The sequence below is a fragment of the Equus przewalskii genome, chromosome 3, assembly GCF_037783145.1.
Source record: "Equus przewalskii isolate Varuska chromosome 3, EquPr2, whole genome shotgun sequence".
In the NCBI taxonomy this organism is placed as follows: Eukaryota; Metazoa; Chordata; class Mammalia; order Perissodactyla; family Equidae; genus Equus; species Equus przewalskii.
Window position 1 is genome coordinate 50996204 of NC_091833.1, and position 25049 is coordinate 51021252.

Below are 25049 nucleotides of genomic sequence, written 5' to 3' on the forward strand. Positions count from 1 at the left end.
GGGAAGAATTTGCTGCCATGTTTCCTATCTGCTCCAGGAGTCTAGGCTACGGTGAAGGCTGCGGGGTGGAGGAGGAGGAAGAGAGAGGCGTGGGGGGGGAGGTTGGGCACTAGAGGTAATCTTTGTTCACTTCACAGCTTCTCCTGGGACCGCCCCTATCTTGGGCTAAGCGCCATTGTGTGGTAAAAAGAAATCTCGCAGACTCAGAAACTAAAGTTAACACCAGAAATTACTAGGAAAGGGAAAACTAAGAGAGGACAGGAGTGTCTGATTAGAGGATACGTATTGCAAAAATATTTTAAAATGTTGCACAAAGCTCAGCATTAGATGTTATTTCTACTCAGGTCAGTAATGTAGACTTGGTGTTACCCTCCCATTATCTGGATAGGAAAACTGGGTTAGGGGGTACTACCCCACTCATAAAATTGTGTGCAAGGAGCTGGAGAAAACCAGGAATCGTACTTATTGAAGCTGAAACTAGACATTGATGAAAGGGTATTATTTCCCTTATTGTTGTGGAAAACTGGTAAGAGTAGACATCTTGCAATAGAGTCTTTTTCATCGGTCGTGTCAAGAGAATAAAAGGGCAACGCATGTGGCCAATATTCTTGAACTGTGCGTGCTGGAGCCTTAATGAGATGATTTATGATCTGAGCAGGGCATCATTTCAGACGTGGGAGGAGGTCGGGGAGCTGCTTTTCCCGCAGTGAGCTCATCCATCAGGGGACTGAATCATAGCAGCGAGCGGAGCCACTCTCTCCTCACCTGCCCTTATCTTCTCCAGGTAGCCTCAGACCTTGAGGCCTCTGAGTCCTAACTTCCTCTTGATAAAACGAAGACATTATTATCTGTGTCTTAGACTATTGAGCATGCTACCTTAAAATCAAGGCTTGGACTTTCCATCACCCCAAATCCCTCTACTTCTCTTGTCTTCTGTGTTTGTTCATTTGATTTTTGTTTAATTGACTTAATTTTTTTAGAGCAGTACCAAGTTTACAGCAAAATTGAGGGGAAGGTACAGAGATTTCCCATATAGCCCCTGCCTTTATACATGCACAGCCTCTCCCATTATCAATATCCCCCACCAGAGTGGTACATTTCTTTGATTTTTTTTTTTAAAAAGCCTTCTTTTGAAATAATTTCAAACTTATAGAAAGGTTGAAAGAATAATAGAGGGCTCCCATGTACCCTTTATCTAGATTTAATAATTTTTAGTGCTTTGCCACGCTTTTTCATATTCTCTCTCCTTTTTTTTTTTCTTGGTGAGGAAGATTGTCCCTGAGCTAACACCTGTGCCAATCTTCCTCTATTTTTTGTATGTGGGATGCTGCCACAGCATGGCTTGATGAGTGGTGTGTAGGTCTATGCCCGGGATCCAAACTTGCGAACCCCAGGCCACTGAAGCAGAGCCCGTGAACTTAACCACTATGCCACATACATATTTTTATGAACAGTTTGAGAATAGCTTGCAATATTATTCCCTCTGATCTCTTAGTACTTTGTGTATTTTGTAAGAAAAAGGATATTCTCTTACATTGCTATAGTACAGCTGTCAAATTCAGGAACTTTAAAATTGAAACAGTACTGTTATCCAGTCTACAGTCCATAATCCAGTTTGGCAACTGTTCTAATAATGTCTTTTATAGCATTTTTTCCCCTCTGTGCAGGATCAGTTGAGGATCCTGTATTGCAATCAGTGTCCTATCTCTGTAGTATCCAAATCTGGAAGATTTCCTCAGCTTTTCTTTATTTTTGATGACATTGATATTTTCAAAGAACACAAGACAGCTGTTTCATAGAATGTTCACCACTTTGGGTTTGTCTGGTACTTCCTGATGATTAGACTCAGATCACGCGTGTGTTCCCAGCTGTCCACAACATCAGCAATTTGTCCTTGTCAGAGCATCACATCTGGTGGAAGACAATGCCCCTCTGGCCCTGACGGGTGACGTTAATTCCGTCACCTAATCAAGCGAGGTGTTGTCTGGTTTCTCCATTGTACAGTCACCATTTTCCTCTTTCAATGCTGAGTCATCTCGGGGAGACACTTGGGACTATGCACATATCCTGCTCCTCATCAAACTTTTCCGCCTGGATTTTGCATCCACTGATAGTTCTTGTTTGAATGAATCTTTCGTTTTTTCTTTAAGGTGTGCACTCTAGTGAACTGGTCTCAAGTCAGTGTACAGGTAAGCCCTGGCTGCCTCCACACCTCAACTCTCTTCCAGGGAGATCAAAAGCCTTCATACATTTCAAGTTGGGGGACAAAGGCGGGTGGGCCGTAATGGCTGACCATTCAAAATAAAGCAAAAAGAACAAGTATTAAGGCAAAGATTAAAAAAGTTTTGGGTTACATAATTTACACAAAAGCAATGCTGTCCCCCTCCCCTGTGTGGACTCGGGCGAGGACTGGCCCTTCTCCTTCGGGAGAAGGGGGGCGGCTTTGGGGAAGGCAAGGGACTTCCTGTAACAATGCATCTCAGGATATTTGGAATGACTATTAAAAAAAGAACGATGTACAATCAAAGTCCTTGGCCACATCATAGAACTTTGGGGATGCCGCTCCCACGGACTGCTGTCACCTTCACCATTCCAGTTTTTAAATCCTGAGTCAAGCACCCCCCCCCCCAAAAAAACCAAATAAAGTCATGCCAATCTCATCCTGTTTTCTGCGCAAGTTAGGTTTTGTCAAGAAAGGTTGTGTTGTACTAACAGTCTGCCTAGAAGCATTTTTGGACTCGTCGTGCTCCTGCTTGCTGATCCACATCTGCCCGAAGGTGGGCAATGAGGCCAGGATGGAGCCGCCAATCCATACGAGTACTTGTGCTCATGGGGCACGATGATCTTGATCTTCATGGTGCTGGGAGCCAGGGTGGTGATCTCCTTCTGCATCCTGTCGGCGATGCCTGGGTACATGGTGGTCCCACCCGACATCACTGTGTTGGCGCACAGGTCCTTACGGATGTCGACGTCACACTTCACGATGGAGTTGAAGGTAGTTTCATGGATGCTGCTGGATTCCATGCCCAGGAAGGAAGGCTGGAAGAGGGCCTCAGGGACGCGCAACCGCTCCTTGCCCATGGTGATGACCTGACCGTCAGGCAGCTCGTAGCTCTTCTCCAGGGAGGAGCTGGCGGCCGCGGTGGCCATCTTCTGCTCGAAGTCCAGGGCGCCGTAGCAGAGCTTCTCCTTGATGTCACGCATGATTTCCTGCTCGGCGTCGCTGTGAAGCTGTAGCCGCTCTCCCTGAGGATCTTCATGAGGACCAGCCAGCCAGGTCCAGACGCAGGATGGCGTGGGGGAAGGCGTACCCCTTGTAGATGGGCACAGTGTGAGTGACCCTGTCACCGGAGTCCATCACGATGCCAGTGGTATGGCCAGGCGCGTACAGAGATAGCACGACCTGGATAGCCACGTACATAGCTGGTGTGTTGAAGGTCTCGAACACGATCTGGGTCATCTTCTCACGGTTGGCCTTGGGATTCAGGAGGGCCTCGGTCAGCAGCACGGGGTGCTCCTCGGGGCCGCGCACAGCTTGTTGTAGAAGGTGTGGTGCCAGATCTTCTCCATGTCGTCCCAGTTGGTGATGATGCCGTTCTCGATGGGGTACTTCAGGGTCAGGCTGCCTCTCTTGCTCTGGACCTCATCGCCCAAGTAGAAGTCTTTCTGGCCCATGCCCACCATCACGGCCTGGTGCTGGGGACACCCCACGATGGAAGGGAAGACGGTGCCGGGGGCGTCGTCGCCAGCAAAGCCGGCCTTGCACATGCCGGAGCCGCTGTCGACCACGAGCGCAGCGACGTCGTCATCCACGGTGACCTGGTGGCGGTGTAGACGGGTGGTGGCGGCGGAGCGGCCAGGGCGAGGGGTTTCTGCTCGCGGGGCGCGCACGGTGTCAGCAGTCTGGATGAATCTTTATTATGATAGCTGCAGGGTTTTCTGTGCCTCCTTCATTCCATAATTTATCTTTCTATTCCACAGTTGGAACCTGGCTCCCAACAACATCATCACGTTATTCGTTTCCTCAGTCCTACGATACCCATAAAATAGTTTCAGAATAGCTAAACCAATACCACAGTGAAGAACACACCCACCAGAAAGAGTTCAAGATTTGTTTGCAGGTCTTTTCTTCCCTAGATTGTGGGTATAATGTCAAAAAGCTGTGCTCAAAAGTTATTTGGATTGGTTCTCTTTTTTCCCCCTTCCGTGTGATATTTATCCTTCCCTCCCAACATGGTTATTGATTTAAAATAGTTGTGTTCATTTGTTTCTGCATCGATGAAGTATTGGGGGTCTTTCCCTCTCCTCTACGCCATCCTCTCAAATCTAAAGTCTATAGCCTACTGCACAGTCACGTGCCGCATATGTCATGTGTCAATGACAGACTGCATATATGACAGTGGTCTCGTAAGTTAGTACCATATGGCCTAGCTGTGTAGTAGGCTCTACCATCTAGGTTTGTGTAAGTACACTCCATGATGTTTGCACAATGACGAAATCGCCTAATGACACATTTCTCAGAACGTATCCCCGTCGTTGAGCAATGCATGACAGTGTTAGCCTCTTAGGGCTAGCCATAACAGAACACCATGGACCAGGGGGCTTGAATGAAAGAAATTTATTTTCTCACCGTTCTGGAGGCTGGGAGTCCAAGATCAAGGTGCTGGCAGGGTTGGTTTCCAGTGAGGCCTCTCTCCTTGGCTTGCAGATGGCCGCCTTCTTGTTGTGTCCTCACATGGCCTTTTCTCTGTGCTCACACACCCCTGGTGTCTCCTCCTCTTCTTATAAGGACACTGGTTCTCCTGGATTAGGGCCTCACCCTTTGACTTCATTTGAGCTTAATTATATCCCTACAGTCCTTTCTCCAAGTGATATTGAGGGTCGGAGCTTCAACATACGAATTTTGGGTGGGACGCGATTCAATCTACAGGACCCACTGTCCTTCAGCTGCCCCGTGAAGCTCTTGAAGCTGCTTTTGAAACTCGCTGAGGCTGCTGACTCCTTTTGGTCTGATTCCTTCCCTGTTCACCTGTTTACTTGTTTCCTTATGCATTCTTTTGCACATTTATCCAATCATTCTTCACTTTACTTATTCAAAAACTATTTATTCAAATACCTACTAAGCATAAGGCACTTTGCTAGTCATAGGAGATATAATGGTGAGGAGGAAAACAAAAAAGATATGTCCCAAGAGTTTATAGTCAATTGCGGGAGCCTGACATTGATGGAGAGTCCTCCAAATAACAATTGTATTTTTAATTTCTTAAATGTGTAATACAATGCAGTCGTGCTCCAAAGAATATAAGAAAGTGTAAGAGGGAGAAATTGACCTATTTGGTGCGATTAGGGAAGGCATCTCCAGTAAAGTGATATTCATGCTGGATTCCAGTGGAAGGCTAAGTGTTAACTGGAGGAAGAGGAATAAAGAACAAGAAGGGGAGATGGTATCATAGGGAAATGATGTTTTCTGGAAAGGAGTGAAATGTCCTAAGGACTATCATTTTAATAATCTGCACCAATACCACCAAATCCTTTGCCAGCCATCCTGTATTGTCCACTTTGCCCATCTGCAACAGGGTATTGGTCCAATCACCTGTAGGACAATGTGGCTGTAAGTCACACCTCTATGTGGAATAGTTTCACTGCAGATTCATCATCTCCAGTAACAGTAGCCTGCTTGCTAATGTTTCTGTGTTTCTGGGCAATTCTTTTTCTATTGCTGCTGCTCAAAAGCTGTTTCTAACCTGGCCCATTTTTCTTGAGCAACCTCACCCGTTGCTGCCTTCTATGAATGAATTTTCCTAACACATAGCACATAGAAGCTATTATGTGAGAATATCCTAAACAATAATTGTCCCATATGCTGGTAAGTTTGGTGCTCTCTCTCCAGCCCCCTGCCCCTCCCCCACTCAGAACCAAACATATCTGTATCTTCTTTCATTCTTCTCTTATCTCTGTTGAAGAGCTGTTTTTTTTTGTTGTTTCTGATGTAATCCGCACTGTGAATGCCTCTATAGCGCAGGTTGACAAAGTCAATGGCTTGCACATAGTCAGAATCTGAAATAGAGAGAAGAAATGCTGGCTTGAGAAGCTAGAAGGGAATCCATGATGGTTGCTAAATCTATGAGGAGGGGCTGGCTTGGGGGAATTGTATTATAAATATAAGAAATTAAAGAGACAGAAATAAAAATGAGATAATCATGCTGGTGAATTTCTGAGATAAGGTTGTTGTATATGGCTTGCCTTTGCGTATCTTATTCTATATTGGCTACCTGTTATTGTTAATAAACCACCACAAAATTTAGTGACTTGAGATAACAATCATTTATTATTCCTCATGAGGCTATGAGTGATTGAGCGTGGCTGATCTTGGCTGAGCTTGCTCAAGTGTTGGTCGTCAGCTTTTGGGTTGCCTGAGGGCTGGTTGGTCTAGGATGGCCTTGGCTGGGGAAACTCAACTTGACTCCACAAGGAGTCTTTCACATTCTTCTAGTTTGCTAAACTGGGAATGTTCCTGTGGTGGTGGGAAGGGTCCAAGAGGGAAAGCTGAAACATGAAAGCACTTTTTCAAGCCTTTACTTGCATCAGATTTCCTAATGTCCCAATGGCAAAAGCAAGTCATGTGACCAGGCCAAGAATCAGTTTAGCGTGGGGGCCCTACCAGAGGGCATGGATACAAGGAGGCATAAAAAATTGGAGTCATCAGTGTAATCTATCTACCATGTTCTCTGTAGTGTGATGTTTGTGATCCTATCATTCCCTTGAACCTGCTCTCAATTCCCAAGTCCAGAGGACTATTTTTTGGTCTTACACTCCCTGACCTCTTCATAACACTTGACACTATTGGCCATTCCACTTCTTTGTTTAAGATTCTTCCTCCTTTAATTTTCCTTTTTTGAGGAAGATTAGCCCTGAGCTAACATCTGCCACCAATCCTCCTTTTTTGCTGAGGAAGATTGGCCCTGAGCTAATGTCTGTGACCATCTTCCTCTGTGGGACACCTACCACAGCATGGCTTGATAAGCAGCGCGTACCTTGGAGCCCGGGATCCCAAATGGTGAACCCCCAGGCTCTGGAAATGGAGCGTGTGAACTTAATCGCTATGCTACCAGCTGGCCCCTTCCTCCTTTGATTTTGACAAGAGTATTCTCTCTTGGTTTTCTTCCTACATTTCTTACAGCACATTCTCCTACTTCCTCATGGATTCCTTTCCTTCTTCTTGCTGCTTTAACGTTGGGTTTCCCAGCTGTGTGGGTTTTGGAGTCCCTAAACAGCACTCCCTTCTTCCTCTCATAAGTTTAAAGTCAGTTGAAGAATAAAACACGTAGAGATAAAGACCCAATTTCATCACTGATAAAACTAATTATAAAATGTGGCTTTGAATGGATATTTACAATGAGCTACCAGATACTTAGTCATAGAATTAAACGTCCTCTCCTAGTCACAGCTGGAGACATTGGGGAACAGGGACTGTGAATGCCCTGCAAAGAGGCTGATTAGTCAACGAGAGAGAGGAAGGGGCTACACGCTCAGTTTCTTCCCTAAAATTCACCCTGTGGGATGTAATAGGTGGAATTCCTCCCCATACTAACTTAGGCCAGTCAAAAAAAGTTTCTTTCCTAGTTCCAGGGTTCCATCATTGATCCTCTTCTAATTTCATTCTAGTCTCTCTAGCAATGCCATCTATATATGCAGTGATTTTAGCTACCGATGTAAATTCTTTTTTTGTTTAGCACAGACTTCTCTACAAAGGTCTAGACCAATATTTCCTACTGGATATCTCTTTAAGATGTTGAACAGAGTCTGTGAATTTAATATATCTGAAATTGAAATTATCCTTTATTTATTCATTCCGTCAATAAAAATTATCCAAGACATTTCCAGTTCAGCCTTTTCTATTCTGCTCCTTATCACAGGGCTATGATCTGTCCAGTGACCCAGCCATAAACCAGAAAGTTTTCCTGAGTTCTCTTCCTTCCTTCTCAACATCCAATCTCCCACCCAGTCTTGTTCATTCAACCTTGGCCACATCTCTTAACTGACTTCTTTTACTCCACGTAACCACTTATTTAATTCAGACTCTTGACATCTTTCTCTTAGATTTCTACAGAAGCCTCTTAAATATTCTACCCCTGCCGCCTGCCTTATCTCTTTCTGATTTATCCTGTATACAGACTGTCTCTGGTGCGCTGTACCCTGCGTGATGAGAAAGAGTAGGGGCTTTGGAGCAGAACCAGCTCTGCCATTTGGTTATACATCTTTCTGCAAGTGACTTAATTTCTCTAAGTTTCAGGGTTTTTAAAAATCTATAAAATGAAAATAATAATACCCACCTTGTCTGGTTCTTATAAAGATTCAAGTGGGTGTATAAAACGTGCTCAAGTGTAGTGCCTCGTTGGCATCGTACTCATAATGGTTAGCTTTCAATATGGGCCAGGGGTTATGCTACCAGCTTTATAGGCACTGCTTCACTTATCTTTGGGGGGACTTTGTTATCCCCATCTTCCAGATGGTGAAATGAGGCACAACTTGCACGGAGTCCCACAGAAAGTAAAGTAGCAGGGAATTCAAGCCCAGTCAGTTAGTCTCCAAAACACCTGCTCTTAACCACACAACCACAACTCTTAGGAGAGAGAGGGTGGCAAGTGAGAACACCGTGAAACTTAGCCTCTCTTCTGAGCTGCTACATGCACTTGGGCACGTTTCTTAAAGTTTTTGAGCATCAGTTATCTTATCTGTAAAATGAGGATGTAATGCCTACTTATAACATGGTATAGAGAGTTAAATAAGAATATGAAGTGAATGGCGTGCAAGAGCACTCAATAAAGGATGTCTACGATTCTTGTTGTTTCTACATTAAAAATACAGTTCCTTAGCTACTCTGTTTAAAACTCCTGTTGTTCTCCCTCTGCCTCCAGGATAAAGCCCACATCTTTAGTACCAAACCTTCCATTAATGCCTCCTTCCCTCGTCTTCCACCCAGAGCTTTAATAATAATCACTTGCAGTCCTTCCAAAGGTGCGTTGCTCTCTCTTAACTCTGCTTTTGTAAGGCTGCTTTCTTGGCCCGGAAAAAGAAAGCTCCCACCCTAACATTTTGTCTTCCGGTTAACTCTCATTCCTTAATGCTTGAAGCTCACCCATCCCCTCCCTTTTTTTTTTTTTTTGAGGAAGATTGGCCCTCAGCTAACTACTGCCAGTCCTCCTCTTTTTTCTGAGGAAGCCTGGCTCTGAGCTAACATCCGTGCCCATCTTCCTCTAGTTTATCTGGCTCTGAGCTAACATCCGTGCCCATCTTCCTCTAGTTTATCTGGCTCTGAGCTAACATCCGTGCCCATCTTCCTCTAGTTTATCTGGCTCTGAGCTAACATCCACGCCCATCTTCCTCTACTTTATATGTGGGACGCCTACCACAGCATGGCTGCCAAGCAGTGCCATGTCCGCACCCGGGATCCGAACCAGCGATCCCCGGGCCGCAGAGAAGCGGAACGTGCGAGCTTAACCGCTGCGCCACCGGGCTGGTCCCACATCGCCTCCCTTATTGTTACAAAGCCATATTTGGTGAACATTCTCAACTCCCCAATCATAGTTGAGTGTTCTTTCTCAGATGCCTTTGTAAGCGTGCATAGCTCCATCGAATCTCATCTCACAGTTGTTTACTGGCCGCTTTTCCTCACTAGACTGCGAGCTGTCAGCGGAGCGAAGATTGAGTCTTTCATTTCGATAGTCCAGGCCTTGGCACAGTGTAGCCTGATGTGTGCAGATAAGATGCAGAAACCAGAGGTATAGAGCTTGGCAGGCGTTTAATAATAAATAGTTTCCAACATTTTAATAAATTTTGTGTAATATAATATTTATTGTACACCACATTCTATTTTAAAAATATCTATTTGATTCTTTATAATACTAGGGTGATGTTTGTGGCTCAGCCTTCTTTGCATTTCCGTTTGTTGCCTTGTGCACATTTCCGAATTTCAGCAACATGCGTCATGAAGTCTCTCTGCTAGGGTTTATTCTGTGTTCTTACTTCTCAGCTGAAGTAATTATAAAGTGATTCTGCAAACTGCTTAGTTTCCTCCTTGTCCAGACACAGGGAAAGCCTCCAGTTATTTGGGTTTTTTTAAAGCACGCTAGTGCTAACCAACTGTAATGTCTTTTGTTAAGTTGTTAACCGACCTAAAATATGGGCATTTCCATTAAATCAAACTGAAAAGAATCAGCAAGGATTATGCAAAAATGGCAGGAAGAAATAAACACGACAAGTAACACAAAGAAGGCTGGAATTCCTCTTAGAAAGGGACAGTTTGCTAATCTGTCTTCTCTTTTGACAGAGATTTGGTGCTGGGAGCCCCTGCTGGGGAGAGGGTAGTGGAGAAAGGGAGGAAAGACGGGGGCACAATTTAAATGTTTTGACAGCTTGGTCAAAGAGAGTGAACTGCCGCCGGCATTTGCACATTTTAACCCCTGCTGTAACAGCTAGCATTCTATCTTGTATCTCTAAATCCAAGAATCAGCTCTTTGGAAAGCGGACTGTCTCCTGCCTGCCACAAAAAATGTGAAAAATATCAGGTGAACAAGAAATTGAATGTACTCAAATCTCTGTTAGGTGGCAGTCATTAATTTTATTGTAATTTTCTTACTTTCATTTTTAGTAGGCTGTTATCCCAGACGTAACGAAGAGTACTAGAGCACTGTGCCTTATTTTCTTAGGCCCCATGTGTAAAATTTCAACAACACATTCTGGCAGGATGAGAGGATTTAATGGTGAGGAACCAAAAAGTCCGCCACAATTTTATTGGCTGAGTTGGACCCGAGTAGATGCTTCAAGTCATTTTTTTTTTTTTGTCAAAAGAATGCTTGTTGGAATAGCAAGTCAATCAACAATAAGTTTCTCTTTGTTGGAACAAGGAGTGGTCTTTTAGGATGGCAGAAACATTCTCTTTGTTTCTCCTTCTCCTTTTGCCTCCCTCCCTCTCTCTCTTTCTCTCTCATATCACGGCACATACCTAGAAATGAGGGTAAGAAGAGCAAAGGCAAGGAGGAGTGTGGTATTCAGGACATTGACTCGACATAGCATTTCATTCTACAAGCAGGATTGATGTTGTTGGACTGACAATTGTTTGAAATGAAGTCGTGTATCTTTAAGCTTTGGGGAGCGTTATAAAATTTCAGCTCACAATTCACAATCACCTACTGCTGTGTTAGGCACAGGGGAGAATTTAAGAGCGACAAAACAATGTCCACCTGACCTATATCCCTATAAATGAACTAGGTAGGGGTATACAATTCAGCAAACAAAATGTCTATTTTATAATTTATTAAGCTAGTCAGAGTTTTTGTCACTAAACGACGCCAGCATTAAATTATTTAAAATGAATCCTCTCCTTAAAATATTCCACTTAATTGTATTGTGAAATAAATTCTAAATTTTGGGAAAAGTTTGATTTCTAACAAACTGCAGTATTTTTCCCTTCTCTTTCATTACTGTTTTCCTTTCCTGTGGCTTTTCATTTAGAATTACTGAAATTCCATGATTTACTTCCACTTGATTTTCAAGTAGGAAAGGGAAATACCTCAAAGTGCCGAGAACATGGAGAATCAAGCAGTTCAGAGTCGAACAGAAAGTACTTATTGCTTTGCTAGTCAGATTAGTGGTTTCCAGCAGATGGCTTCACGGGGTTAATTTGAATTTCTTTCCTTCTTAATACTGTAAGACAACCACGTACTTAAGCACCTGTTTCTAGCTGTACATACTTGCCTTTAAATCACTCTTTCCATTGTAATGGACTAAGTGGTTGCTAAGCCTTGAGAACAAATAAGCCTCCTTAAGCACTTAACTCTCTCCTAGAGAGAGACTTCCTGAAGGGTTCATTATGTGTCACAGCTAGGGTGACACTCCAGTAATGGGCAAGAGCAACACCAAATATTTTTAAAGGATGCTAATTAGGGGGTAAGCAAGAGGAGTCGTGGCTGCAAGTTGTAGAAATTGAATTTGAGAGGTGCCCATAATAGTGGTAAAGGTTTTTATTCCTCTTCATTCACAACATTCATAGTAAAAATTCTTTGGCTTCAAAGCTGTCTCTAATTGAACTCTGGTAGGGATTATGGCACTTGGATTTTAATGCCCATGGCTACAAATTTTATCACCTTTATTTCCAAATGTTTGTTTTCGTCGTCTTGTGCCAGAGTGGGAGTATTTACAGACAAAGATTCCTGAACTGTCAAAATGCGTTCACTTATTTATTTATTCCTTCATTTATATGTCTGGTCAGGCTTCCTTGGAATGCTCACTTTGTGTCAAGTACTATATTAGTCAATACTTTGCCTTCAGCATATTTTCTAGCTTTGTGAACGAAACTGGGGTGTGGTGGGGTGAGGTGGTCAAGGGCGATGATGAAGGAATAAAAGAATTATTTTCAGGGAACAGCATGATATTTGGTGCAAGAAAATATTCTCAGTGTAATAATGGAAGTTGCTTGATAATGTTTGGATGTATCTATGCTTTTAAAGGACAGCTGCTGAGTCTCTGTTAATAATAACTCCAAATTAAATATTTCGTTTGGGTTTCATTTCATTGTATAATAATAGATAAATTAATTTTTGTTTTTAAAGCAGTATATTAATTCCAACATTATGGATTCAGCCTTGGGGTGTCTCATTTACGGTATACACAAGCTATTTTAACACTGTTTAAGCCCTGCCAGAGACTGCCCTCCAACAATCTTTAGAACTTTCCATATTAGCCAGAAAAATAGCTAAATGTAGTCTTAAATTAATTAAACAAGAGGCCATTACACTGAGGTGGCTCTGATGCCATGGTGGCTTACATAAGCAAAGCAAAATCTAAGTCTGCAAATGCCTCAAGGTTATGAAATCAAAATTTAAGGACGACCAATCACAAACAACAGTCAACTAGGCTGGAGCTGCAGCCAATCAAATGCTTTCCTTTCTTCGCTTCTGTACTTGCTCTCCATGAGTCTTTCCCCTGGCTCGGCTCTGCAGAGGACTTCTAACCTTCTGGTTGGGTGCTGCCTCATTTGAATCTATTTTTGCTCAAATAAACTCAAACTTTTTAATATGCCTCAGTTTATCTTTTGACATTTCACTTATAGCTAGTTCATTTATCTCTAACTAATAACAGCTGAGTGTCTATGCTATGCCAAAAGCATTAAAAAATGAAGAGATTGAATTCTTGATAGAAGTTTATACAAGATATACTGTAAAGTTAAAAAAAAAGCAAGTTGCTAAATAATATGTAGCACGTGATCCCACTTAATAATAAGCACACATATATGCATGGAAACCTATGTAGGAACGAGTTGTTAATTGTTCTTTCTCTGGATGATAGCAAATCACCTCAAATTACCTCACTTCTCTGGGACTTGCCCTTCCCAAACAGAAGACGGATTTCTGCAGTTATTGATATGATACTAGTCCGTGCCACTCCCTGACCTCAGCTGGTAGGCAATGGATAGACCTCAGAACCTAGGAGAGCCAAAGCACTGCTTGGATTGAACCAGTTTAGATTCTCACTAATGAGGATTTGTAACTGGGACACGGAAATGCAGATGAGTTGATAAATTTGCTGGAGCTGGTAGGTGTGGCTGTGTTTGGGTCATGGGTGTGAAGACGCAGAAAAAACTAGGCTGGGAGTGGAGATAGAGAGTATTTCCTAATCTCTTTCCAATTCTAAGACTCAGCTATGTAAGTCTGACTGTACTTTCTGCTTTTGAGTCCCTTGAGATCTTTCCGATATTTTTTTCTTTTTAAACAAAAACCCTTTCTATACTTGATATAGTTTGTGTGAAATTCTTGGCAATTAAGAAAACCTTCACAGTAGTTCACTCATTTCCTCTTTTTGGAAAATTCAATCCTACTGCTCTAAGGTAACATTTATTAAGGTCGATATGTGGTATCCATTCTAATATGGCTGGTTTTTGACACCCTCTAAATAGAATTACAATATTTGTGGCTTCAACATATTTTAAGACCACTATTTCTAAGCAAAAATTTTAAGCAAAAATTTTAGAAAGACTTCAGAGTTTTCACAGGTCCTAGACTGAACTTCTAAAGAAACAGCATTTTCATTTCCAAATATAAGTGAATCAGAAATGACTTTCTTTCCCCTGAAAAATGCCAGGGAATATTTTCTCCCTATGTAGTTGTCTGTATAATGCTTTTAAACGTTTCTGAATCCTGCCCTGTGTTTCCAGGCTGCAACTTTATATTTTTTTTCTGTAGTCTGTAATTTTTTTTTTTTTACCTCATTGTGTAAGTAAAATGCCAAACCGCTCCTCGCAGATGGTCACAAATGGATAACCGAATAAACCTGTTAAGCCTAAGTACTTGAAGATCTCTTAACAAGATCCTTAAATACTATTTGGAATTGTTTTTACTAGTTTAAAAACATGGTGGGAAAATAAATTATAGAAGACATAATATTAATCTACTGAAAAAAGGTATTTAAATGAACTAAAGTGAATGCCTATTACAAAGACAAGTTTGTATACTTCTCAGAGTTCTATTTTTCTAAAAAGGAAATCTCTTTAACTTGGGACATTCATCAATTTAAATTAGAATTTGATCTATGATGCACTTCAGCCTCCTGTACTGTAACTCAATTTGATATAAACAATAAGTTTATTATCACAATTGGTTTATTTCTGATGAATGTTGCTATGAAATTTTCTCAGTAACTACAACAAAATCCCTAAACCCTTAAAAAGCAAATGATTATAATTTTATTCAAAGGCGAAATCCTTGAGTTACTCTAGGTTCCATATGTTTTATTTATACTTTCAGTTTCTAGAGTTATCCTTCTTGATTCATGTTAGAGCATTACCCAGAAATCACCTGGGTTTGTCTTTGTTAAAAAAAATAACAGTAAAAACAAAGCAGATGCATTATAGTAATTATATAACAATTTCTGATGCAGGCAAAAACCATCTTTCAGGCATTTTAATTAAGCCAGCTGTGTTTCAGCATGTTAACAAATATATTCCATTTGATCTTCGCAAAATCTATATTATGGCATACATGATGATAGGAATAATGTGGTAAAATGTTTTATATTTTGAGGGAAGAACCTTTTTCATATAGTCAACATTATTTAAAATTGTAAATGTATTTCTACTTTTCAAATAAACTCAGGAATAACTGTACATATAATTTAAAGAGATGTGAGAGGCCAATTATTTTGAGAAGGGTGTAGATTTTCACCCAACTGTAGATTCGGTTTTCATGGATTTATCTCTTATTTTCGAAAAATAGATTAGTTGAACACTTAACGAAATAAAAATTTTTACTTAGTGATAATTTCTCCATAGTATCAAATTTTTATTGCAATTGTACTATAAGTACTAAATATTTTAATTCTTAATTAGCAATAAAATGTCAATAAATATTTTAGTAAGAATAGAACTTATAATTGGCTTTGTTTGTAACTGTAATAGCCACTAATCTTAATTTCTAGATTTTGAATAGCCTGACTTTTTTGCTTTATTTTGGCATTCTTTTATTATTTTTCACCTCACCTTTTAGCTTTCTTCTATGATAACATTTTTCAGAAGTCTCTTCCTATGGGAGGGTCTTCTATATGCAAAGTAATTCCTTTCACTAGAATCCAGTTCTTTCCCTTGATTCTGGATAGTTATGAATCCTTTTGGTTGCAAAGATAGAATAAAGAAGGAGGAAGATATATGATGAGGGAAAAGGAGAGAAGCAGAAAAATAGGGGAGATGAAATGGGAAGAGTTGAAGAAATTGATTTAACAGAAGGATGTAGAAGTAAAAACACTTACTTTGGAGAAAATGAATGGATCAAAATGGTTAGGAAATAAATAAATATTAAAATAAAAAGACGGCATAGGATAAAGCAAGTATCCTATTTTACTCATTTTATTTAAAGCAAACGTAATCTCACGAATAAAAAGAAGATAAATTCTCCTGGAAGACGTTATTGTCAAAATATCTATTCAGACTTGTCATGCATTAGATAAAAGCATAATCACGCACCATGAAAATATTCTGATATTTTCTTTGTAAACATATTTCTCTGGAACAGGAAACTCCAAATGACATCAACTTGGTGTTTCAATTACAAACCAAATTAAAATTATTTTAGAATAAAAATGGGATGCAGCTTCATTTAGAAGCCAGATGTCTTATTAAACATAATTTCCTCTGTTGGCTGCTGCATGTTAAGGGCAGATTCAAAACAAGAGAGCTTCTGTGAAATATAATTATACCCCTCGTGTGGCTTTCACGGTCATGGAGGCTGGAATATGAAAGTAACTGACAAACAAATCTGCAAACCAGTTTTTTTTATTTTTGTCTAAAGGAGTTGCTTAAATCTTAAATCAGCTATCATTTTCTTTTGCTATTCCAGAACGTTGTATTGTCTAGATTATGTTGGATTGATTGATAAATCCATTCAGAGTTTCCTGTTATGGCTTTTAGAAAAAGCTTCTCATTGCCCTATCCAATATTCAGCCATCAAATACTTCTTTGATGGAGAATTTACATTTTTTACAATTTTTGTAGTCTTATAAAAGCTCTGCAGTAGATGCAGTATCATTAAAGACAGAAGCAGAAGCTATATCTGGTTGTTGGGAGTTAGAGTTCTTTTAATTTCTTTGTGCACATTCTGGTGAAAGAATGACTTTTCTTGCTTATTGATTGTTTTGATTTTGCTCCTGTTCCTCTTTTTTAAAAAAAATTCCTAAGGCATATATCTCCCAATAGGGCTATTTACTATCTTCTTTCTGCTACTTATGCTTACTGAAATAGGAAATTGTTGGCAATTGGAAAATCTTGGCAATAAACAATTGCTTAGTTCTTAAAATAAAGTTCACTCAGGTGCTCTCTACATTATCCAGTAGATAGAACCATAGAATCCAGAAGCTGTCTGGTTACCTGGTCCTGTGAAATCCTCTTGTTCTGTGTTTATACAGGTCATATCTGGACACTGGCATTGGTGAGGAACTCATGACTGGCAAGGTAGCCTATTCCACCTTTGGACAATGCTGTTAGACATTTCTTTTCTCTCTTTTTTTTCAGTAAGGAGGATTCACCCTGAGCTAACATCTCTGCCAGTCTTCCTCTATTTTGTATGTGAGTTGCCGCCACAGTATGGCCACCAATGAGAGGTGTAGGTCTGTGCCCAGGAAGGGAACCTAGGCTGCCGAAGTGGAGCACACCAAAGTTTACCACTAGGCCATGACAATTCTCTATTAGATTGTGCTGAAGTCTTCCTGAAGCTTCCCTTTATTATCACAGTTCTACCTAATGGCAACATACAGAAACTTCCTATTCCATTTGCCATGTAACAACCCTTCATATATGTGAAGGCAGCTGCTCTGCCCCCTGAGTCTTTTCTTTCCCAGATTTAGCATTCCCAGTTCCTTCAGTTGTGTTTCATATGAGGCCCCTGACTGACCTGGTCAATCGGGAATTCTAATCCTACCTCTGCTAGAAAGTAGATATGAGTTGAGTTCTGTTGCTCTGTTTTTATTAAGACATTTTGAAAAACTATTCCATTTCAACTTTTTAGCTATTTATTTTTCTATTTAATAAGGAGTGCTTCCAAATCTATTTTGTATTATGAAATATTCGAAGTGCAAAAAAGTACATGTACCCAGATTGTCAAATGAAAAACAAATCCAGTCTAAGAAAGGCTAGGCTTTATTTGAGAGGATTACTGCAAGATGGAGAAAGGGACTATTGCAATAGGAAGAATGTTTTAACCATGAGATCTGCAAGCCTCTCAAGAGTTAGGCAAAAAGGGATTTTCTTTTATAGAAAGCAGTAACGAGGCTAGAAAGAATGGTGTGGGGAAGTGGGGTGAAAGGGTAGCGAGACTGGATAGTAGATCAGAGACCCTTCTACCCTGAGGCCAGCCTATTCTCAAGAGAGCCTGTTGAGAAGGAGTTGTCTTCTAGTCAAAGTTTAGGAACCTGCGGGTAGGAGAGACGTAACCACTGTTTGTTTAGCAAGCATTTTGTTCCTACTGATCAGTGGGGACAAGCAGTTCAGCTAATCATTTATGAGGTAAAGAATGAGAATTTGGAAGGTCTGTATCTGGCCGTGTCCAAGGTAAACAAGGGGACATCCGTGAGGCATATTTAATTTACATGAGGACGGTGGTTCTTCACAGTAAGCCATTTTCCAGAACTCAAAATGGTGGGTGGGGGCATTTCTTTAACCATTGCTGCTTTCTAAGATCACAGTGCTCCAGGAAAACTCAACGTTGTTTCTCTTCACCACCCAATTTAACGAATGTCAACATTTTTGGCCATATTTGCTTCAAAAACATTAAAAATATGTATATACTACAGATACAGTGAACTGCCACAACCTGTTACTGAGATGCGTATATGGCTCTCTTTGCCATGCTTTTATACTTTGCTGCTTATGTGTGATCCACCAAACACACACACAGAGCATTGTCTGATGTGCTTTAAATTTACTAAGTGGTATCACATAGAATATCTGTATTTATCTCTATCTGTATCTATGTCTTTGTTTATGTCTATGTCTGTCAGGATTCTGTTGTGTGGTACTGTGAGGGGAGTCTGTACGCTTCAGTCTGTCTTGTTGCTGAAACCCACAGGGAATTCTTTGATAGCTGACAATCTACAATATTCAAATGAAGGAAGATCTAAGGGTAGATACAGTGGTAACTTGATTGACAAAAAGAGAGATTTTGTGGAACACAAATCTTCCCAGTGAGTCTCAAATTACGTATTGAAGGAACTAGCTTTTAGAATTAATTAAAAAGCTATCTGTTGTCCAAGCTATTTTGATAGGCAAGCTTAGCTTATAGGAAACTCTCTGACTTTGTGTCTTGCTATGATGTGTTGAGTTTAATGTCTCTGCTGATTTTTTTCTATTTATTATTCTCAATAAATATCAGAAATAAACTGAAAGAATCAGATTTCAGTGTGTGTGTGTGTTGCGTGTTTGTGAGTGTAGAAGGGAAGGAGGAAGCGGGATTTAGGGAGGGAAAGGCAAGAGGGAGGGAAGTTTTTCTTTGTTCCTGCCCTCTCCCTACAGTACTTCCCTGCCTGCGATAACTTCTCTCTCTTGCAAGTTTAGAATGAAAGTGAATGTTCTGTGTAACCCAAGTGTCTGATGCCGGGATAGACCTTAAACACTTAATAGAGAGATCTAATTACCCACCCTCCCCAAATGAGGATCACCTTGCTTTGGTATATGTGGGCTGCATCTTAGTCATTCTGGGTTCTAGCCCGTTCTCTGTTGTTGTTTAGTTCCTAACCATGGCTTTAGTTCTGCTTTGGGCCTCTGCATGCTCTGCTGTAGCATTTGACTTAATAATATAATGGATAAGTGTGCAGACTCTGGAGTCATATGGTCTCGTTTCAAACCCTGGCTTGACACTTATCAGCTGTAGAATCTTAGGCATCTCACTTAACCTTTCTGTGTTTCTGCCTCCTCGCCTGTAAAATGGATACAAAACTAACAGCTCCCTCATGGGGTGGTTGTGAGGGTTATGTAGTAAGTACGTTGTCCAGTATCCTCAGATGTCTTTTCCATTGTTGTACACATATGTTCCAGATGAGCTGTCACTCCTAAGCCAGCACCTGGTGTTTTTATTTCAACTGCCCTTGGCTGCCAGAACCTTGTTTGTCTGCGCTCAACACCTTAAAGTACTTGGGAATGTATATCTCCTCTGTTCCACCCCCGCCCCCCACCCAAGCCTTTAACCCATGACTGACACTTGTCGAGTGTAAATATTCTGTCTTCCTTGCCCCCCGGCCATCAGACGTGCCTGGATGACACGTAACTCTGAGGAACATTTGACACCAGAGTTCCCATGGGATTGAGTTATCTTCCCTCCACGTGGCTCACACCTTTGCTTGTCCTCCTTCACTTTCTGGTCCCAGGTTACCACTCTCACTTCTTCTGAAAACCCTTTCATTAAATCACTTTCACCTGAATCCTTTCCTCGGGCTCGGGTTCAGGGGAAGCCAACTAAAGCAGTTTATTTGACTTACTCTTTATATAAAGTGCTTCGCACATAGTATGTCATATAAATGGTGGCTGTTCTTCATGCTATTACTGTGCTGGTTTAAGTTAAGATGGTTCGATGACGTTCCTCTCTCCCTCACTACCTCGTACCCAGGATATATATTTCATTATATTGAAGGATTCACAAGAGGACTGCTGATGTAAGGCTGTTGTGTACCAGCTTCCAGAAGGTTTGGGAATAACAGTGTAGGACATGAAAACTTAAAACTGGATGTTGAACACAGCTTATTTATAGAGTCCAAGCAGACTCTACATATAAATAGAGTCTGGCCTTGCTTCCCTCCTTTGTGGTCTATATTTTCTCTGCTCCTGAATGACGTCAAGCTCCTTTAAGTCTTTGCAGTGTAAATCCCCATCCTCTTCCAAAAACTCTTGTCTACACTCCACAGGATCTCTCTAAAACTTGACTTTTGATGTGATCCTTTTCTTTGAGTGACTGAGGGTGAATAATATACCAGGATTTACATCAAAATAGCATGTCAGACACTAATTTCATAGCCTTTTACAATATGTGGGAGAAGAAAAAGAAAATAACTTTTAATGGAAAGAATACTTTTGAATTTCAGGACTACAAGGATTAAAAGGGTTTGGTCAGCCAACATATTATTTTGTAAGCCAACATTTTAATGTTCTTTTTGAAAGAGATGGAACAGTTTGCTTAAAGACTGAGACATTAAATGTCAAGTTTGAACCCATATGCTGGGTTGTAAGTGTTCAAATAGCTGTATTATGTGAAATTCTAGAAAACTGGGCTTGCCATGGAAATGTTATTATAGCTCAAGCTATGGGTAGTCTATTGTGGTTTTGTCTTTAACCATAAAAATAGAAAAGCATTGAAATTCATACCCCAGGAATAACTGAAGGGGCAGAGGCGGAGATAAAAGAAGCATTTCAATTATTCTAAAATAAGATGTTCCCAGCCAATTTTTCAGTTATAAATCATTGTAATACTTTCATTTTTCAAATATACTCTTGCACTTACAAAAAATTTCAACATACACAAATTCTGAATGCTGATGAATAATATTTAGCTTAGGTTTTGAAGGGTGTGGTGTGAAAGAGTTATGTCAAAGTTTGAGCTTTGGAGTATCTGGGGATATTCTGGAATTCCCTACTCACAGCACTGTAAATTTAGAGAGAGAATGAAACTATATTATACTGATATTTCACTCAGGACTAAACTCCACCATAAATTACTAAACTATAAGAGATATTTACTATTTGTAATTGTAGTGTTCAGGGATAGGATTTGACACGTAGTGCGTTAGTTTTCTATTGCTGCTGTAACAAGTCACCAAAAATTTAGAGGCTTAAAAAAACACACATTTATCATCTCACAGTTTCCATGGATTAGGAGTTCAGGCACAATTTAGCTGGGTCCTTTGCTCAGAGTTTCACAGGAATGCAATTAAAGTTCCAGCTGGGCTGCATTTCTTTCAGGAGCTCAGGATCCTCTTTCAAGGTCCTGTGATTGTTGGAAGAATTCAGGTCCCTGAGGGTGTAGGACTGAAGTCCTCATTTTCTTGCTGGCAATTAGCCAGGGCAACTGTCAGCTCCTGGAGGCTCCCAGAGAGCTTGACACATGGCCCTCTTATAACACAGCGGCTGACTTCTTCAAGGCCAGCAGGGGAATCTCTCCCTCCAGTCTGAAAGACAGAGTCTTATATAATGTTCACAGGAGTGACTGTGCCATCACTTTTGCCGTATAATGTAGTGTAACCGAGGGAATTTTTATCTTACTACCTTTGCCATATTCTGTTCACTAAGAGGCAAATCGTAGTTTCCTCTGCACTGAAGGGGATTATGTACCGGCATGCATTACTCCTTGGAGGTAATGTTAGGCAGACTCCACGGCATTTGCTATACCCAAAACTATATGATTAGATCGTCTATCACGTTAAAGCTGACTAAACTCAGCTAGTTTTTTCATTTCATGTCATAGTATGGTAAATTGAGATATAATTAAAGAAATATGATATTATGGAAACACGTAAGTCACTGAAACCATTGATGGTCTTGAATAAAGCATTCTTTAGCTTAAATTTTTATTCTAAACCCCTAAAATAAATAGGAGGTATATGTTACCTTCATGACAATAATGACATTTGTAGTGTCTTTTGGTTAGTACCTGTTGGTCAGCTCAGAGCTTCAGAAGATTTTGGTGGATTATGGGTGCAGAAAATTTTCATAGAGGATTAGATCTGGTGATAAGAAAATAAGACTCTGAAAACAAGAAACAGACAACAGCCAATTAGAACATGTAATAGAAGAAAATCCTCATTGATAATAGTAATAAAAGATGAAATACCTAGGAATGAAATTAACAAAATTTTACAAGATCTACATGAAAAAATTAAATATTACTAAAGAATGAAAGGAAGACTTGGGCAAATGTTAAGGCATACCATGTTCTTGGATAGGAAAACTTAATATTATAAAACTGACATTTCTCCCTAAGTTAATCTGTAAATTTAAGCTAAAATACTAACTATTTTTTCTGTTTGTTTTAACTAGACAAGTTGACTCTAAAATTCATAGGAGAAAATGACCCAGGAACTATAGCCTGGAAAATTCTCGTAACAAAAAAGAGAGAAGATTTATGAAGGATTTGCATATATTAATATAGCATCTATTACAATAAAGCTACATTAATTAAAAGTGTGGTAATTGTATATAAATAGAAAGAATAGAAAGTTATGAAATATACTCAAATATATATGAGATTTTAATGTAAAAGTGGTATTTTAAATCCATGGTGAAAAGATGCTTTATTCAATAAACCGTAAAGGGACAAGAGGATTGCGTCTTGAAAGAAAGCATAAAGAGTGATCTTTATCTGTCCTAAAATAAATCCTGATGGGTCAAAGGCATAAATGTTAAAATATTAAACCATAATAGTACCAGAGAAATCATGGTAGGTGATTTTATAATCTTGGTGTTTGGAAGGCTTTCTACAAATGACACAAATCCCTTGAAATCCATTAAGATGATTTAATTCAATTTATGAAAATAAAAAAAATTAAAACATCATAAGCGCAGAAAAATGATAAAACTAGAAAAGTATTTGAAATATACAAAAGTGATAAAATTTTAAGTATACAAGATATCCTATAAATCAATGAAGAAAACACTTTAGGCTAATAGAAAAATGAGGAAACTTCACAAAAAAGAAAATAAAAGTGATTCGATCAGATGAAAACACTTCACTCATGATAAGAGAAGGACAATTATAAAATCATAGCAATATACCACTTTTTTTTTTTACTATATCAAGCTGGCAAAAAAAAGTTTGATAACATATGGTTAGCAAGACATAGGGAAACTTACTCTGCTACATTCCTGGTGAGAATGTAAGTTGATACAAACTCTTTAGAGGGTAACTTACCAATATCTGCTGATATTCACACAGCTGCTGATCCTGCTATATATTGATCCTAAAGTATACTCAACTGTTAGCAAAATGAATATGCACAAAGATATTCATGACTGTATTGTTTATAATAGAAACATTTTAAAGCAACCCAAATGTCCTTAATAGAGTACTGGCTAAATAAAATATGGTTTGTGAGAATAGTAAAAGCTAACTTTTTTGTGTTTATTTTGTGCCAAGTACTATCGCAAGCACTTTACATATATAATCTAATTTAACTCTCAACAAATACATGTGACAGGAACCATTATTTTCCTCCTTTTACAAAAGGAGAAACTGAGACGCAGAAAGGACAACTAACTTGCTCCTAATAAACAGAGGAATAGAGACTCCACTTTAGGCTCCAGAGTTGACATATTCTTACTAGGCTATAGTTTCTCCCATACATGTGGAGTTCTAGGAAGGTGTAAAAAAGAAGGAAGCCACTCTATGCTCTGTACTGATAATCTAGATTGCCTAGAAATACACATATATATGTATTTCTAAGATATATATTTTAGGAGAAAACTGCAAGGAATAGAACGGTGTAGTATATTATCATTTTTGTGGAAAAAAGGAATATATTGATAAATGTTTTTAAATACATGATCTATCTTTACAGATACAAAAAAATTAGCATTAGTGTTTGTATCTAGGAGGAGGAACTGAGTGTCTTGGGGAACAGAGGAAGGAAGATTTATTTTTCATCATTTTGTGTAGTTTGAATTTTGTGCTATACACAGATACTATCTATTAAAGAAAAATAAATAACAAGAAATAACACGAAAAACAATAAGAATAACAAAATCAGTAAACACAGGGAAGAGTAGCTCAGAGGCCCGGTTTATATAGCATTTTTTGCAAGTATCTCACTTCCACTTATAAAGACAGTTTATTTTGTAAAAATATACCATGCACCATAAACAAATGAAAGGTTGAGTTTCAAAAACTGAGAAAAGATATTTATAACACATAGAACCAAAAAAAGGATTACTGTCTAGGACATATAAACGACTCATACATCTGTTTGAATGAAAAAGGCAGACAAACCAGTAGAAAAAGTGAGACACAAACAGGTAATTCATGAAGTGGAAGTTTAGGCTACAAACACATGAAAAGATGGTCAACCACATTAATAGTTGTGGAAAGGCAAATTAAAATGAGATATATCGTTTCACACCCCAAAACTTATTCCTTATTCCTTTAATCTTCTTCCTTTCTTTATGTAGATCCAAGTTTCTGACTTACATCCTTTCCCTTCTCTCTGAAGCACTTCTTTTAACATGTCTTGCAAGGAAGATCTACTGGCAACAAATTCCCTCAATTTTTGTTTGTCTGAGAAAGTCTTTATTTCTCGTTCACTTTCAAAGGATAATTTCACAGGATACAGAATTCTATTCTGGTGTTTTTTTTTTTCCTCTCAACACTTAAAATATTTCACTCGACTCTCTTCTTGCTTGCATGGTTTCTCAAGAGGAGTCAGATGTGGTTCTTTGCTCCTCTATAGGTAAGGTATGTTCTCTGGCTTCTTTCGTATTTTTCCTTCATCTTTGATTTTCTGTAGTTTGAATATGATATGCCTAGGTATGGGTT

At 39.6% G+C, this 25049-nt stretch overlaps 1 pseudogene; it reads right to left on the reverse strand.

Moving 5' to 3' along the window:
* Positions 1 to 2611: 2611 nt before the first annotated feature.
* LOC103566698 (actin, cytoplasmic 1 pseudogene) overlaps positions 2612 to 25049 on the reverse strand; it is a 63264-nt pseudogene continuing 40826 nt past the window's right edge.